This window comes from Hordeum vulgare, chromosome 2H (genome assembly GCF_904849725.1).
Source record: "Hordeum vulgare subsp. vulgare chromosome 2H, MorexV3_pseudomolecules_assembly, whole genome shotgun sequence".
Taxonomy (NCBI): domain Eukaryota; kingdom Viridiplantae; phylum Streptophyta; class Magnoliopsida; order Poales; family Poaceae; genus Hordeum; species Hordeum vulgare.
The window spans coordinates 12,905,206-12,920,354 of record NC_058519.1 but is presented as its reverse complement, the minus strand read 5'-3'; positions in this window follow the sequence as shown (position 1 = coordinate 12,920,354).

The window sequence follows — 15,149 nt, the reverse complement described above, 5'->3', positions numbered from 1 at the left end:
CCAGGAACACAAGGATATTTTACGCTCGGAATACCCGGAGCAACCTGAAGATTTCATTGCTAAAGAACACGCGAAGACTTTCGGCGGTTGGTTGCAAAGACGTCTCATTAATGACAACATTGTTGAAGATGAGCTATACTTGTTGGCCAAGCAACCATCTTCGACTGTATTGACCTTTAAAGGGTACGAGATAAATGGTAACACATTTTACACGGCAGACCAAGATAAAAAAAGCACCAACCAAAACAGTGGCGTCCGGTTTGATGCAAAAGACGACAATGGGCAAAGGGTCACATACTATGGTTACATAGAGCAGATATGGGAACTTGACTACGGACCTTCCTTTAAGGTCCCTTTGTTCTGGTGCAAATGGTTCAACCTGTCAGGCGTGAAGGTAGACCCGAAGTACGGAATGACAACAGTGGATCAGAAGAATCTTGGGTACGGCAACGATCAATTCGTCCTAGCCAATGATGTGGCTCAGGTTTTCTATGTGAAGGACATGTCTAGCAGACCGAGAAAAAGAAAAGATAAGGAAGCGAATACATCAGACGATGAGCCAAGGCGCCACATAGTTCTTTCAGGGAAAAGAAACATCGTGGGAGTCGAGGACAAGACAGACATGTCAGAAGATTACAATAAATTTGATGAAATTCCTCCCTTCAAAGTCAAAGATGATCCAAGCATCCCGTTAAATGATGAAGATAGTCCATGATTACGGCGCAATCAGAAGAAAGGCAAGAAGAAAAATAGATAGGGGGTGTTGTTGGTGATGTGTAATAATGTATTAAACCTTTTATGTAATTGTGTTGACCATTTTGATAAATATTAAAAATTTGACCAGTTTCCACTAAATTTGACCATTTTGATAAATATCATTTTTATTTTTTAAGTATAAAAATGACATTTTGACAATTTGTAAATAAATGTAAAAGAAAAACAGAAAAGGGAAACAAAAAAGAAAAATAAAAGAAGAAACAGGAAAAAGAAAAAGGAAACAAAAAGAAAAAGAAAACAGGAAACAGAAAAAAGGAAAAAAGAAAAATAAAAGAAGAAACAGAAAAAAGAAAAAGGAAACAAAAAGAAAAAGAAAATAGGAAACAGAAAAAAGAAAAAAATAAAAATAAAAGAAGAAACAGGAAAAAGGAAAAGGAAACAAAAAGAAAAAGAAAACAGGAAACAGAAAAAAGGAAAAAAGAAAAAGGAAAAAAACCTATAGGACCGGTCTGTAACAACAACCGGTCCTAAAGGTGGGTTCGGTTCGCGCCCGAATTTTGGACCCTTTAGCACCGGTCTGTGTTAACAACCGGTGCTAAAGGGTCTTTAGCACCGGTTGTTAACACATACCGGTGTTAAAGGGTCTATACCTCTACGGGGTCGCCAACTTCTCGCCTTCCCGCGCGTCTCTCCTCGCCTTCTCTCCTCGCCGACTCGACCTCCTCGCCGCCTCCTCGCCGCCGTCGCCTCCTCGCGCCGCCTCCTCGCCGCCTCCGCGCCGCCTCGCTATCGCCTCCACGCCGCCTCCTCGCCGTCGCCTCCGCGCCGCCTACTCGCCGTCGCCTCCTCGCGCCGCCTCGCCGGCCGATCCTCGCCGCCTCCGCGCCGCCTCCTCGCCGTCGCCTCCTCACGCCGCCTCGCCGGCCGATCCTCGCCGCCTCCTCGTCGCATCCTCGCCGCCTCCTCGCCGTCGCCTCCTCGCCGCGCCGTCGCCTCCTCGCCGGCCGATCCTCGCGCGCCTCCTCGCCGCCGCCGCCGCCTCCTCGCCGCCGTCGCCTCCTCGCGCCTCCTCGTCGCCTCCTCGCCGCCTCCCCACTTCGTCTTCTTCACGTACGGTATATCTTCCATATTTTCGTATATCCATATTGTTGTATGCTTGTAATCATAACGGCTCGATTTATATTTTGTTGGCTGCTATTTCGTATATCCATATTGTTGTATTCTTGTAATCATAACGGCTCGATTTGAAGCCGCCTTCATCATTTATGTCGCTAAAGCGAGGAAGACGATTCTAGTAGACTCACTTTTTCAGTCAACATTCAAAACTTTCCGATGTACAAATCCTATAGACGAAGTCGGTCAACATTCGTGCAACGTGAGGTGACTCCGACGATTCCGACGATTACGTAAAACCCTAAACCGACGATTCCATAAAACCCTAACCGACGATTCCGACGATTACAATTCCGTAAAACTTACCTACGATTCCGACGATTCCATAACTGCGGGGAAAGTTTCCGACGATTCCGACGATTCCGTAAAACTTTCCGACGATTCCGTAAAACTTTGCGACGATTACGACTCCGACGATTCCGTAAAAGTTTTCCGTAAAATTTCCGGTTCCGTAAAACTTTTCCGTAAATAATTTTGCTAAGTTAAATTCTTGTTACTAGCAGGTGTTGAGCTATGGATCCCCAAGAACCACATGATCAGCACGCCGATCAACTCGCGGGAATGGGTGAGGCGGAGAAGGAAAGATACATGTGCCAGATGATTTTTGAAGATGCAACGGCCATATATCATGATGACGACGGTGGGCATGCGTTTAGCAATCAATTTTTGAACGACTCCGGTGACGGAGCTGAGAATATAGAAGATGTAGTAGATGCAGAAGTGCCCTCCGGAACAAACTCTGCCAATGTATATCTCAAGTCACTGTTGACGCAACAATTAATGGGTATTGCACTTACTAACGAATCATTATTTTCCCGTTTAGGTGCCCTCCGGAACACCTAGCGCAAGTACTGAGACAAAGTCGAAACGAGGCCCGGCCGCAAGGTTGAAAGATACTGCAAGGTACTCGATCGATAAAGTTGCTGCTGATGGCAAACCACTGGAACCCCCAGAAACTTATCGCAAATTTGTAAATCAGTGCGGAGTTGTTGTAAGAGACCTGGTCCCGATCAACTTAATAGAATGGAATAAGCCGAAGACCGGCGCCAACGTTGGAGCTACTTATGTCGATGACAGATTGAAAAGAGTGCTTTGCGACACGGTCTGGCTAAATTTCAGCGTAGCGGAAGATAAGAAGAAGAAAGTCGAGGAGTGGGCTTTGAAGAAGATGACCACACAATTCCAGAGGTGGAAGAAAGACTTGTGGAAGAAATATAAGGACGAAGATCCAGTTTTCACTGGGCACCTAGTGAAGATAAGAGACGCTTGGCCTGATTTTAAGGCGTACAAGAAATCGGGTGTCTTTACATCCCGATCAGCCACAAATACGGAGAATGCGAAGAAGAAGAAATATCACCATATTTTGGGGTCAGGTGGCTACATGACTGCTCTGCCTAGGTGGCGACGCTATGAAGATGCGCTTTTGAAAAGAAATATCATTCCACAGACACATGACTGGCCCGATAGGTTTAAGTTCTGGTTGTTCGCGCATGGGGCAACATTGGACGCTGAGACTGGGATGATTGTTGCGGAGGGACCATGGTCGGAAAAAATAAGACAAGTCGTATCAGATCTAGAGAAGGCAATAGAAGCTGTTCGAAAAGGAACTTTTGTTCCCGATAGAGAGAACGACGAGTTGACGAAGGCACTCGGGAACCCCGAAAAGTGGGGACGAACACGAGGCTTTGGAGCCACTACCCCGTGGAACCAAGGGTTTCCGGCGGACCTTGGCACTTACAGAAGCCGTGGTAGAAGCAAGAGGAAGGCGCTGGAACGGATATCGACATTAGAAGAAAAGGTGGCGTTTCTCTTGAAGAAAGGGGGACACCCTGTACCTGACACTGAAGAGGAGGAAGAAGATCCTGCACCTGACGCTGATCAGCAGCAATTAGAAGACGATCCTGTAGCAGATGCCGTCCCATCTCAGCATAGAAGCGGCGTGGGTTCCACGCAGCTGCAGCTAGAAGACGGTCCTGCAGTCGAACCCTCGGCGCCTCACTACCCCGTGGATGATGTCACGGAGAAGACAAACTGTGAGATACATATGCCAATGGGGAACATATCCTTCATGGTGGCGTCAGGCTATGCTTTACTGAATCAACCTGGAGCAACCTACCATGGTGGTCAGATTCCAGCATCCCATGCTCGTGTCGGGTTGTCAACAATTACGCCGGGATGCCAGTCAATTGAGCTTGATATTCCTGGAGGTGAAGGCGAGAAGACACTCGGAGAAATGGAGCTTGGTATCATCTTGTGGAAGAAGAAACACATCGTGTTTCCTAACGCGGCGCCAAGGCCACCGACTCCTCCAGGTACAAATGCACCACCTCCAACAATTACTGAATGTTGCACCACATGTAAGCCTATTTTTAATAGTTTTTTCACTTTCGTACAGAGAATGCACGACCTCCAAGTCCACCCCCAACGCACCTCCAAGTCCACCCCACAACGAAGATAGGGAGCCCGAGGCCGAGAGTCCATCGCCCGTGCACTCCAGTGAGCCGACGGATGCGCCCACTACGGGTACGGCAAAGCGGAAGCTGCAGTTCACAAGAAACGGGACTCCTTCCAAGAAGAGAGAAAGGAAACCCAATAAAGTCAAGACTCCCCCGAAGTTACCAGGCCTGATGACTCCGGAGGAACTAGACGAGGCCGTGAAAGCCAAAAACAAAGCATGGTTCGCACGGTTTCCCCTGAAGCCCCCTCCAGACATCTGGAAGGAAACTCTGAAGAACGTACCAAAGTGGAAAATTGAGCGCACCATCGACAACTTATATTATCCTGAACCGCCGCCACTGCCGCCCCTTTCAGACTATGAACGGTTCATTGAAAAGATGCACACCGCACAGATGAAGCAGGCGGAGCAGATGAAGCAGGCGGAGCAGACGAAATGCGGGAAACAAATTCCCCAGCTCGGACAACAAGAAGCACAGTCAATTGCCCCGCTCAAGGTGTTATCTGACCAGGCTTCAGTGTCCGGTCCACGCATGGGCGACGTAGGTTACGCTATTGCTGATGTGGTATATAAATATAAGCCCGAGCACCCTCTGGTCGAAAATCCTAGTGCTCTAACAACCCAAATATGGAATTTACATGGTTGGTACTTGGAGGCCGCAAGGCAAAAGAGAGACTGTATCATGGCGGCAGTTCAGGATCAACACTACTTCGGAGAGTACGGTGTGGAGGTTGGGTTCGATGATTTTTTCCAGATGTACAATCAACGTGCCCTCGACAAAGCTATTGTCAGCTGCTACTGTTTGTAAGTGATTTATTTGTGTAATTTAATTATTTAGTTAAGCTCGCGTTCATTGCCCGTATAATTATCACTCACGAGACATTCTTTTTGTACGCTACTATGCAGAATGAAGATTCGTGAATGCAGGCTGGCAGGAATCTGGGACTTTGGGTTCATTGACCCGTATTCGTTTCATCAAGAGACAATAGAAAAGTTCAACAAGGATACACCGGATGATTTGCTAAGGTTTTTGAAGCGACAAAGTACCAAAAAAGAAATACTTTGGCCCTACGCATTCAAGTGAGTGTTACTGTCTTGTACACATTCCATTTTGCTTACCTGATGTTAAGTGTAATTGATGAGTATGCATGACTGCATGTGTACACGTGCGCAGGTCCCACTTCATATTGTTCATCATTAGAATCGATCAAGGACAAGTTGAAGTCTGGGACCCGTTAACCTGGGACGCTGACAAATGGAAGAGCGCGCGTCAGATGCTTCAAAGGTATATATATATCGGCCTCTTTTTCGTTCATTTCCTGATATCAAGTAAGTAATAATTAACTCTTGTATTCATTTTTCTTTGTCGGCCAGGGTTTGGCAAATGTTCATCAAGGAAGAACCCGGTACATGGGCAGACAAGATCCACTTTCAGATTAACAAAGTAACACTGGTGGAAAAAGGGCCTTTGGTCGCGGTTCGCAACTGCCATTAGTCGCGGTTGCGCAACCGCGACCAAATAGGCGCGACTAAAGGCCCCCCCCTTTAGTCGCGGTTGCTTAAGAACCGCAACTAAAGGCCCGTCCACGTGGGCGCCAGGCGGCCGTCGGGGCGGAGGACCTTTAGTCGCGGTTCTTCTGCCCAACCGCGACTAAAGCCCCCCCCCCCCCTAAACCTGTTTTCTGTTTAATTTGTATTGTTTTATTTCTTTTGTGCTTTATTTTAATTTTGAAGGAGTTTCACATATTCTACGGTACTACATACATGCATATGAATGTACAATTTCAAACAAATTTGAAATTAGAACCAAAAAGAATTCAAGAGGAATATACAATATATATTCAATATCATCGGATGACCATATACAATTTTGAACAAGTTTCCATACATAATTTAATGCATATGAAGTTCTACGTCCTCGTAATGGTGTTCTCCTTTACGATGGAGGACTTCCCTCCTGAACCATCCAGCTAGTTCCTCTTGAAGTGGTCGGAAGCGAGCTTCTGGACTAAGCATCACCCGGAGGTTATTCCGCTGAGCATTGGTATCACTCGGAACCCGCTCAGAGGTGTATCTCCGGATCATCTCACAGACATAGTATCCACATAGATTGGTCCCCGCTGGCTGAATATCCCCACCATTCTTAGCCTTTGACCTTTTGAATTCTAGCTCTTTTTTGAATTCACCGACCTTTGTATCTACGAACCGTCTCCAAACCCTACGAGGCAAAGAAAATTAAATGAACAAGAGAGTTATTAGTTACTTGATATTAGGAAATGAACGAAATAGGCCGATCGATATAGAGCGCAAATGAATGAAAATAATTACTTCTGCAGCATTCTTCTCATGCCGCCCCAAAGCTTTGGATCCATATTCAGAGAGTCGTGGACGAGACATTCTGAGGTGTCAACTTTAATTACTAGCAGAATCCAGTGGAACCTGCGGACACGATACATGCACAGTACGTCATGCATAACTCATCGATTAGCCGGCCACATATCATGCATGGAGTAAACAAAAGAGAATGTGCTCAAGACAGAAACACTCACCCAAAATGGTAAGGAAATAGAATATCACTTTTGAGTTCCTGCTTTGTAAGAAACTGCCACAGGTCTGCCTCCATGTCGGCGGGGTGATGCTCCAACACATATCCATTAACGATGTGTGGGTCAATGAACCCAACATCATGGATGTTCCTTACTCTGCATTCCTTAATCTTCATTCTGCATGTATAATAGCGGACACAACAATATAGTTACGACATATATATAGTGCAGGCAATATGAACGAGATGGGGTATAAATAAATCACTTACAGAACGTAGCAACTGATGATAGATTTGTCGAGCTCGCGCAGATTGAAAAGCTGGAACAATTCACTCAGATGAATTTGTACATAGTAATGTTTGAAGTGATGCTCATATCTAACTTCCGCATAAATATAATCTTTGGCGTTTTTATTTTTTATGTAACCCTTGTACCATTTCACCAGACCTTTCATTTGTGGAGGTAGATCCTCTTCCTGCGCAGGCTCGACGAGAGGCCCATTCTTCACATATGTAATTACTACCTCCTTCACTGGCGCCTCATCAAGGCCTAACATTTCACGAAGAGTAATACCTAAGTTGGCCGCTTGTTCTCTGGCACTCGTTACAGTCAATCCATGTGCTGCCGCAGCTGCTATGATATCGGGGTCATCCGGACCGGCGGCTTTCACTATAAGCGGGGCAATCGATTGTTTACTTTGTTCCCCGAGCTGGGCAACTCGTTTCCCGCTTTTTTTACTTTCTAATTCCGTTTTCTCGGCCTCCTCCAAGGCATTGTTCTCCTGGTTCTCCGCCCGCTCTTTCTTCTCCTTCAACATGAGTGCCTGCCTACGAAGTTCACGTGCATAGTCGTCAGGCAGATTCTTCGCGGCTTGGGACGGTGTGCTCAAAAATGACTTAGCCCACTTCTTTTGCTCATCAGAAAATACTGGCTTGGGCTCGGGCTCTCTTTTCTTCTTGCAGTCCGCCTTCCATTTCTCATGATCAGCAGCCGCCCTCGCGGCAGTTTCCTCGGCACTACGTTCCCAAGGCCTTGTGGGGAGAGGCTTCAGTGATGGCTCCGGTACCTTTGTGGTCTTAGGTACATAAGGGTCCGGGTTAATAATCCAGGACTGCTTCTGCTTCTTTGCCGGAGGTGGATTGGGGGGTGGCGTCTGATCACCCGCCGGACGAGGACTGGGGGGCGGCGTCTGATCACCCGCCGGACGTTGTGGACTGGGGGGCGTCGGCTGACGTGACGGAGGTGTAGGTGAACCGTCGTGTAAAATGTATTCCCATTTATCTCGTACCCTTGGAAAGTCGTTATAGTCGAAGATGGTGTCTTGGCCAACATGTACAGCTGATCTACAACATCATTGTCATTCATTAAATGTTTTCTCAACCAACTGCCGAAAGTCTCCATGTGGGCCTTCCTAATCCAGGATTCAGGCTTCCCCGGGTTGTCAGAGCGTAAAATATTCTTGTGTTTCTCAAAGTACGGAGCCACCAAGCTGGAATTGGTCAGTACAGTGTGGTGTGCTTCAGTCAGAGAATGGCCGTCCATACATATCGTTGATTTCCTTCCGATCGTGCCTTTTCCACTTAGTCTCCCCTCGTGCCGCGATCGAGGAAGACCAATCGGCTTAAGGTCAGGAACAAAGTCAACACAAAACTCAATTACCTCCTCATTTCCATAGCCCTTGGCGATGCTTCCTTCTGGCCTAGCACGGTTACGAACATATTTCTTTAATACTCCCATGAACCTCTCGAAGGGGAACATATTGTGTAGAAATACAGGACCGAGAACGAAAATCTCTTCGACTAGGTGAACCAGGAGGTGCGTCATAATATTGAAGAAGGATGCCGGGAACACCAACTCGAAACTGACAAGACATTGGATCACATCGTTCTGTAACCGTGGTAGAACTTCTGGATTGATTACCTTCTGAGAGATTGCATTGAGGAATGCACATAGCTTCACAATGGCTACTCGAACATTTTCCGGCAGGAGCCCCCTCAAAGCAATCGGAAGCAATTGCGTCATAATCACGTGGCAGTCGTGAGACTTCAGGTTTTGGAACTTTTTCTCCGCCATGTTTATTATTCCCTTTATATTGGACGAGAATCCAGACGGGACCTTCATACTGCTCAGGCATTCAAAAAAGATGACCTTCTCTTCTTTGGTCAGAGCGTAGCTGGCACGACCTTGAAACCATTCCGGATGCCGGTCATCAGGGTCTTTCAAACGTTGCTGGTCCTGCCGTGCTTCCTTTGTATCATTTGTCTTCCCATACACGCCCAAGAAGCTTAGGAGGTTCACGCAAATATTCTTCGTAACGTGCATCACGTCGATTGCAGAGCGGACATCTAGGACTTTCCAATATTCTAGCTCCCAGAATATAGATTTCTTCTTCCACATGGCTGCGTGCCCGTCAGCTCCCTTCGGAACTGATTGTCCGCCAGGACCCTTTCCAAAGATGACTTTCAAATCCTTGACCATATCAAATACCTCAGCACCAGTGCGTTCCGCAGGCTTCGGCCGGTGATCTGCCTTGCCGTTGTAATGCTTGCCTTTCTTTCTTACTGGATGAATTTTCGAAAGAAATCGACGATGCCCAAGGTACACGTTCTTCTTACAATTTGGCAAATGTACACTTTCAGTCTCATGTAAGCAGTGCGTGCATGCATTGTATCCCTTATTTGACAGTCCCGAAAGGTTACTAAGAGCAGGCCAATCGTTGATGGTAACGAAAAGCAACGCTCGTAGGTCAAATTCCTCTTGTTTGTGCTCATCCCACACACGGACACCACCCCACAGCTGTAAAAGTTCATCAACTAATGGCCTTAGGTACACATCGATGTCGTTGCCGGGTTGCTTCGGACCTTGGATGAGCACTGGCATCATAATGAACTTCCGCTTCATGCACAACCAAGGAGGAAGGTTGTAGATGCATAGAGTCACGGGCCAGGTGCTATGGCTGGAGCTCTGCTCGCCAAAAGGATTCATGCCATCCGTACTTAGAGCAAATCTTATGTTCCTTGCGTCAGCTGCAAAATCTTTGAACCATCTGTCGATCTTTCTCCATTGCGTTCCATCTGCGGTGTGTCTCAACTCCCCGTCCGACTTACGGTCCTCTTTGTGCCATCGCAACAACTTGGCATGCTCTTTGTTCCTGAACAGACGTTTCAACCGTGGTATTATAGGAGCATACCACATCACCTTGGCGGGAACCCTCTTCCTGGGTTTCTGGCCCTCAACATCGTCACCAGGGTCATCGCCTCTGATCTTATAACGCAATGCAGTGCATACCGGGCATTCATTCAAATTCTCGTATTCACCGCGGTAGAGGATGCAGTCGTTGATGCATGCATGTATCTTCAGAACCTCTAAACCTAGAGGGCAGACAACCTTCTTTGCTTCGTACGTACTGGTGGGCAACTCGTTATCCTTTGGAAACATATTCTTCAACATTTTCAGCAAGTTTTCAAATGCCGAGTCAGCTACACCTGCCTCTGCCTTCCATTTCAGCAAATCCAGTGTGCAGCCCAGCTTTTTCAGACCATCATCGCATCCGGGGTACAGCGCCTTTCTGTGATCCTCTAACATGCGATCCAAATTCTCCCTCTCCTTTTCAGTTTCGCAGCGTCTCCGTGCATCAGCAATGGTCCGACCAAGATCATCAACGGGATCATCACGTGCCTCTTCTTCACCTTCCCCTTCACCTTCAGCATCCTCCATGAAAGTATCACCGAAATGAGCAAGATAGCTTTCATCGATGAAATCATCCCCTTCTTCATCTTCTTCCATTATAACCCCTCTTTCTCCATGCTTGGTCCAACAATTATAGCTTGGCATGAAACCGTGCCGAAGCAGATGCATGTGAACATCTCTTGAGGAAGAGTAACCCTTCTGATTCTTACAGTTAACACATGGACAGATAACAAAAACCCCCCGCTTGTTCGCATTAGCCACTACGAGGAAATCTTTCAAACCCGTAGTGAACTCGCCGGAGAGTCGGTTAACGTACATCCATTGCCGATTCATCTGCATTATTATAATATAAAATATATAATTAACCATCATGCATTTGTTAAACTAACTAGCTACAAACAATATAAATTAAACAATGAACTACACACATGCATATTTTATCAATGACACATCAAAGGTTCATCAAGTTGCTAACCGCGATCGAGGAGTGTGGCTCCAACACTTCATGTCATGTTTGTTTCATGCTCTTGGGGCATTTCATCAAACACCTTATGTGCATAAGAGGAACCAAAAGCAAACCTACACCCACTTGTGAAGAGAATGGCTCCAAATGGCTAAGTATTGGCTGCTGGATGGGTATATATAGGGGAGGGGCTTTAGTTGCGGTTGGCCTGGCAAACCGTGACTAAAGGTGCCCGAAGGCCTTTAGTCGCGGTTGTCCTGGCCAACCGCGACTAAAGCCCCTCACGTGCACCAGCTGGCCACCGAGCGCCCTGGGCCCAGGCCTTTGGTCGCGGTTCACCTCCAGAACCGCGACTAAAGGTCCCATTAGTCGCGGTTCCTACAGCTTCGCGACTTATGGGGCTGGACGGAAGCCTGTTTTTCCACCAGTGTAAGTAGTACTACGTACCCTGGTTTCAATACCATTACCATTCTCTTGATTATTATTAATTTGACTGAATTATGTTCTCGTATATAGGGCGTCCCGCAACAACCACAGGGCACTGATTATTATGGATACTACGATTGCGAGTACATTCACAGGATTATCAATGAGAAATCCCGTACTTCCAGAAATCTAGAGGTACGTAACCGGATCTTCACAACTTTATTTATGTTGCCATCAATTATGTTAGTTTTGTTCATAACTTAATTGTTTTCATCTACTTCTTTTAAAGCTGCAAAGAAAGCGGGCGATGCTAAGACCAATCCAACGTTGCAAGGCAGTTGCAGAGGAATTGGCAGGATTTCTCCTCACGCAAGTCATAGATGAAGGCGGAGAATTTTTCCATCCTATGAACCAATAGCCAGCTCCCTTCTCTATGCAAGTATAGAGCTATAGGAAACGAACTTCAAATTATGTAATGATAATCGGTCCAGTACTTCGTGTTACATGTATATATGTACTTTTATTTGGTGCATCAACATTTAACCGCAAACACGGAATCGGAAACACTTAACCGCAAACACGGAATCGGTGTTTCCGGATACGTGTTTCCGATTCCGTGTTCGTAAAAAACGGAACACGGACACACGGAATCGGAAAGACGTAAACGGAAATACGGAACCGGAAACACGGAATCGGAAAGACGTAAACGGAAATACGGAACCGGAAACACGTAAACGAAAACCCTGAAAATACGGAACACGGAAACACCGAAATACGGAATCGGAAACCCTGAAAAGAAAAAAGAAAAAAAAGCATTAGGACCGGTTGGTGTTACCAACCGGTTCTAAAGGTCCTCCGCCTCCGCGCACTCATCGGCGCCCACGTGGAGGCCTTTAGCACCGGTTTGTAAGAGACCGGTGCTAAAGGGGGGGGGGCTTTAGTCCCGGATACGTAGCACCGGATGTGTATCCGGGTCCAAAGGCCCTTACCAACCGGTTCTAATACCCCTTTCTCCACTAGTGGGAGGATCTATTTTAATTAGTACAAAAAGATGAAAAAGGTACTTATGTCGTTGGACACGTGTGTTACCCTGGTGCTAAATGTGTCATGGGCGACACTTTTTGTGTCACCCATTCATCGAGAACGACCCAATCAATTATATATGCAATCCAAATTGAAGAATTGAATGAGGGGCTTTAAAACAGGATAGCTTAACTAAGTTAGAGATTTGATTGCCACAACAAAGGATTGATGGAGTCAAAATCAAGAATTGATGGGAGAAGCTTTAAAATGAGGGAGCATAGTGTATTAAAGAACGAATGAGAGAGCTCATTGTGAAATTGTTGACTCGGTCAAAATTGGATGACCCATCTCCAAATTATGACCTCAATTGATTGTGAGGCATTAAAAAATAGGAAACTTAGTGTTATCGAGGATTAAAATAATTCAGTGAAAAAATGTTGACCCGATCAAAATCGGTGACCCAATTCCAAATTGAAGACCTCAAATGTTTGTGAGGCCTTCAATTCTAATCTACATGTCATTTTGCATATTTGACCCAAATTAAATGTACTTGTGTACATATTTTTTATCTTGTTTGGTGATGACGGGTCCAAATTAACAATGTGGCCAGGCGTAACCTCCTGCAAAAGAAGTGCAATGTCCGATAATGCAAAGAATAACCAATTTGGTGAGGAGTGCAATCAAAAACTGTTTACTAGCATAATACTTCCAAAAGAATGTGGGACATTATCTTTGATGGCACACCAATCATGAGTGACATTGTTCAGTGCAGATGATAAAAGGTGACCATTAGGACCATTTTGATCTGTAAAATATTAACCTAGAAGTTCTATGCCAATAACATGAAAATCTCAAAGTATTTTACTTACTTTCTCTATATTTATTATACCAAAGAACCTGTACTCAACATTACTCGGCAAAACATTCTTCTGGTGCTTCAAATTGTCGATAAATTTAGCGAGAGTTGGTAGAAATGTGTAACACTATCGGGGTGAAGGCTACAGTCAAAATATTGTTTGTACTCCTAGAAAAATGAGTAATTTTTTAATAGCATCTTGTGAAGAGCAAGCTCCGATACAACAAAAAGCTCCCTCTTGAGAGATTGCAGAACTTCGGTGTGGTTGTGGTTGGATACTTGTTGCACCGATGATGCACTCCACTAATCTCCATCTAATTTGAGACTAGTAAAAGCTGAAAGAGCAGTAAATTTTACAATATAGTTCATTTTACTGTATATGGTTAATGGAAAGATTCGTCATATTGGTTGTTAGTATGTTTCACAACAGATTTATATGTTTTACATAGGTTTATACATATATTTATGTAGAGTATGCACAACTTCTTATCTTATGGCGTGAACCTGTGAGTTATAAGATCTAGACTAATATGCGCTCATGAGACTATGATGGCGAACACATAAAGTATACACTCTTAGGGTAAGTATTACACTGCAGAGTAGACTAAAGCCAAATGTTTACATCATACAATATATGGCAAAATTACTTTGTATCGCTCATCATGCATAAGGAAATTTAGTTATGTACATGTAGATTGTGTCGCTTTGAAGGCATGACTCAGGGTGCATAAATTAAAACAACCATACATGTAGAACTCCGTTTATCAAGATCAAATCAGATCATGTCTTCTATTTCATTGTGTTTTGAAGGTTTCGGTCGGTTTTCTTTTGTTTCCGTAGTTTTCTTCTGGTTTTCTTCTGTTGTTTTCTTATTTTACAATTTGTTCTCCATTTTCTAATACATGTCTACTTTTTTCAACTGATGATTTACATTTTTATTATATATCTAGAGCATTTTTTTGGTGCACAGTCAACATCTTTCAAATACATGATAAGAAAATTTTCAAGTACATTTTTGAACCATTTTTGTTAAATATTACACATTGAGTTATTATTTTTAAATAATACAAAACATTGTTTAACATTAAGTGATTATTTTTACACTTTATAAACATTTTCCAAAACTTTACGAACCTATTTTTGAAATGCCTTCATATTTTGTAAATTATAAGTATTTTTTAAATGGTATAGAATATTATTTTTCTTAAATTAAGTTCATATTGTATTTAATTTCAAAGATTTTATAAAATTTCATGAAAATTCTTTTGGAATGCGTGACCTGATTTTGCAAATGTAACTTTCAAGTTTTTAATGTTACTAAACATATTTTTTGTTGAAGTACACCTACATTTCTCTTACATTTAATAATTTTTCTAAATGTCACAAACATATTATTGAACCTGTGAATTTTTTTGGAATATCACTTTTATATTTGTACGCCCATATTTTCTTTATTAAATAAATTTCTTTAAACATGGGGTAAGAAATTTGTAATTCTTCAGCATATTTTTACCTTTTAAAAATATAATTATAAGTAATAAAAATAAAAATGTGTTGGAGACGGGGTGCTGCTCCCGTGCTGGGACGGAACATTCAAGGGCACCTGAGGCAAGTGCCACCTTGAGCTCGCAACAAACGAGATATATCAGAAATTACTACTTAGAGGGTACCTCTTTCAAAGGTAACTCCTATCACCTCTCGTATGATGGGAGGTGGCTCACTGCATGTGTGACATTTATCTCGAAATCATGAACCATTTTTATCATTGTGTTCCCTGCGCCGAGATCTTCAAACTACATC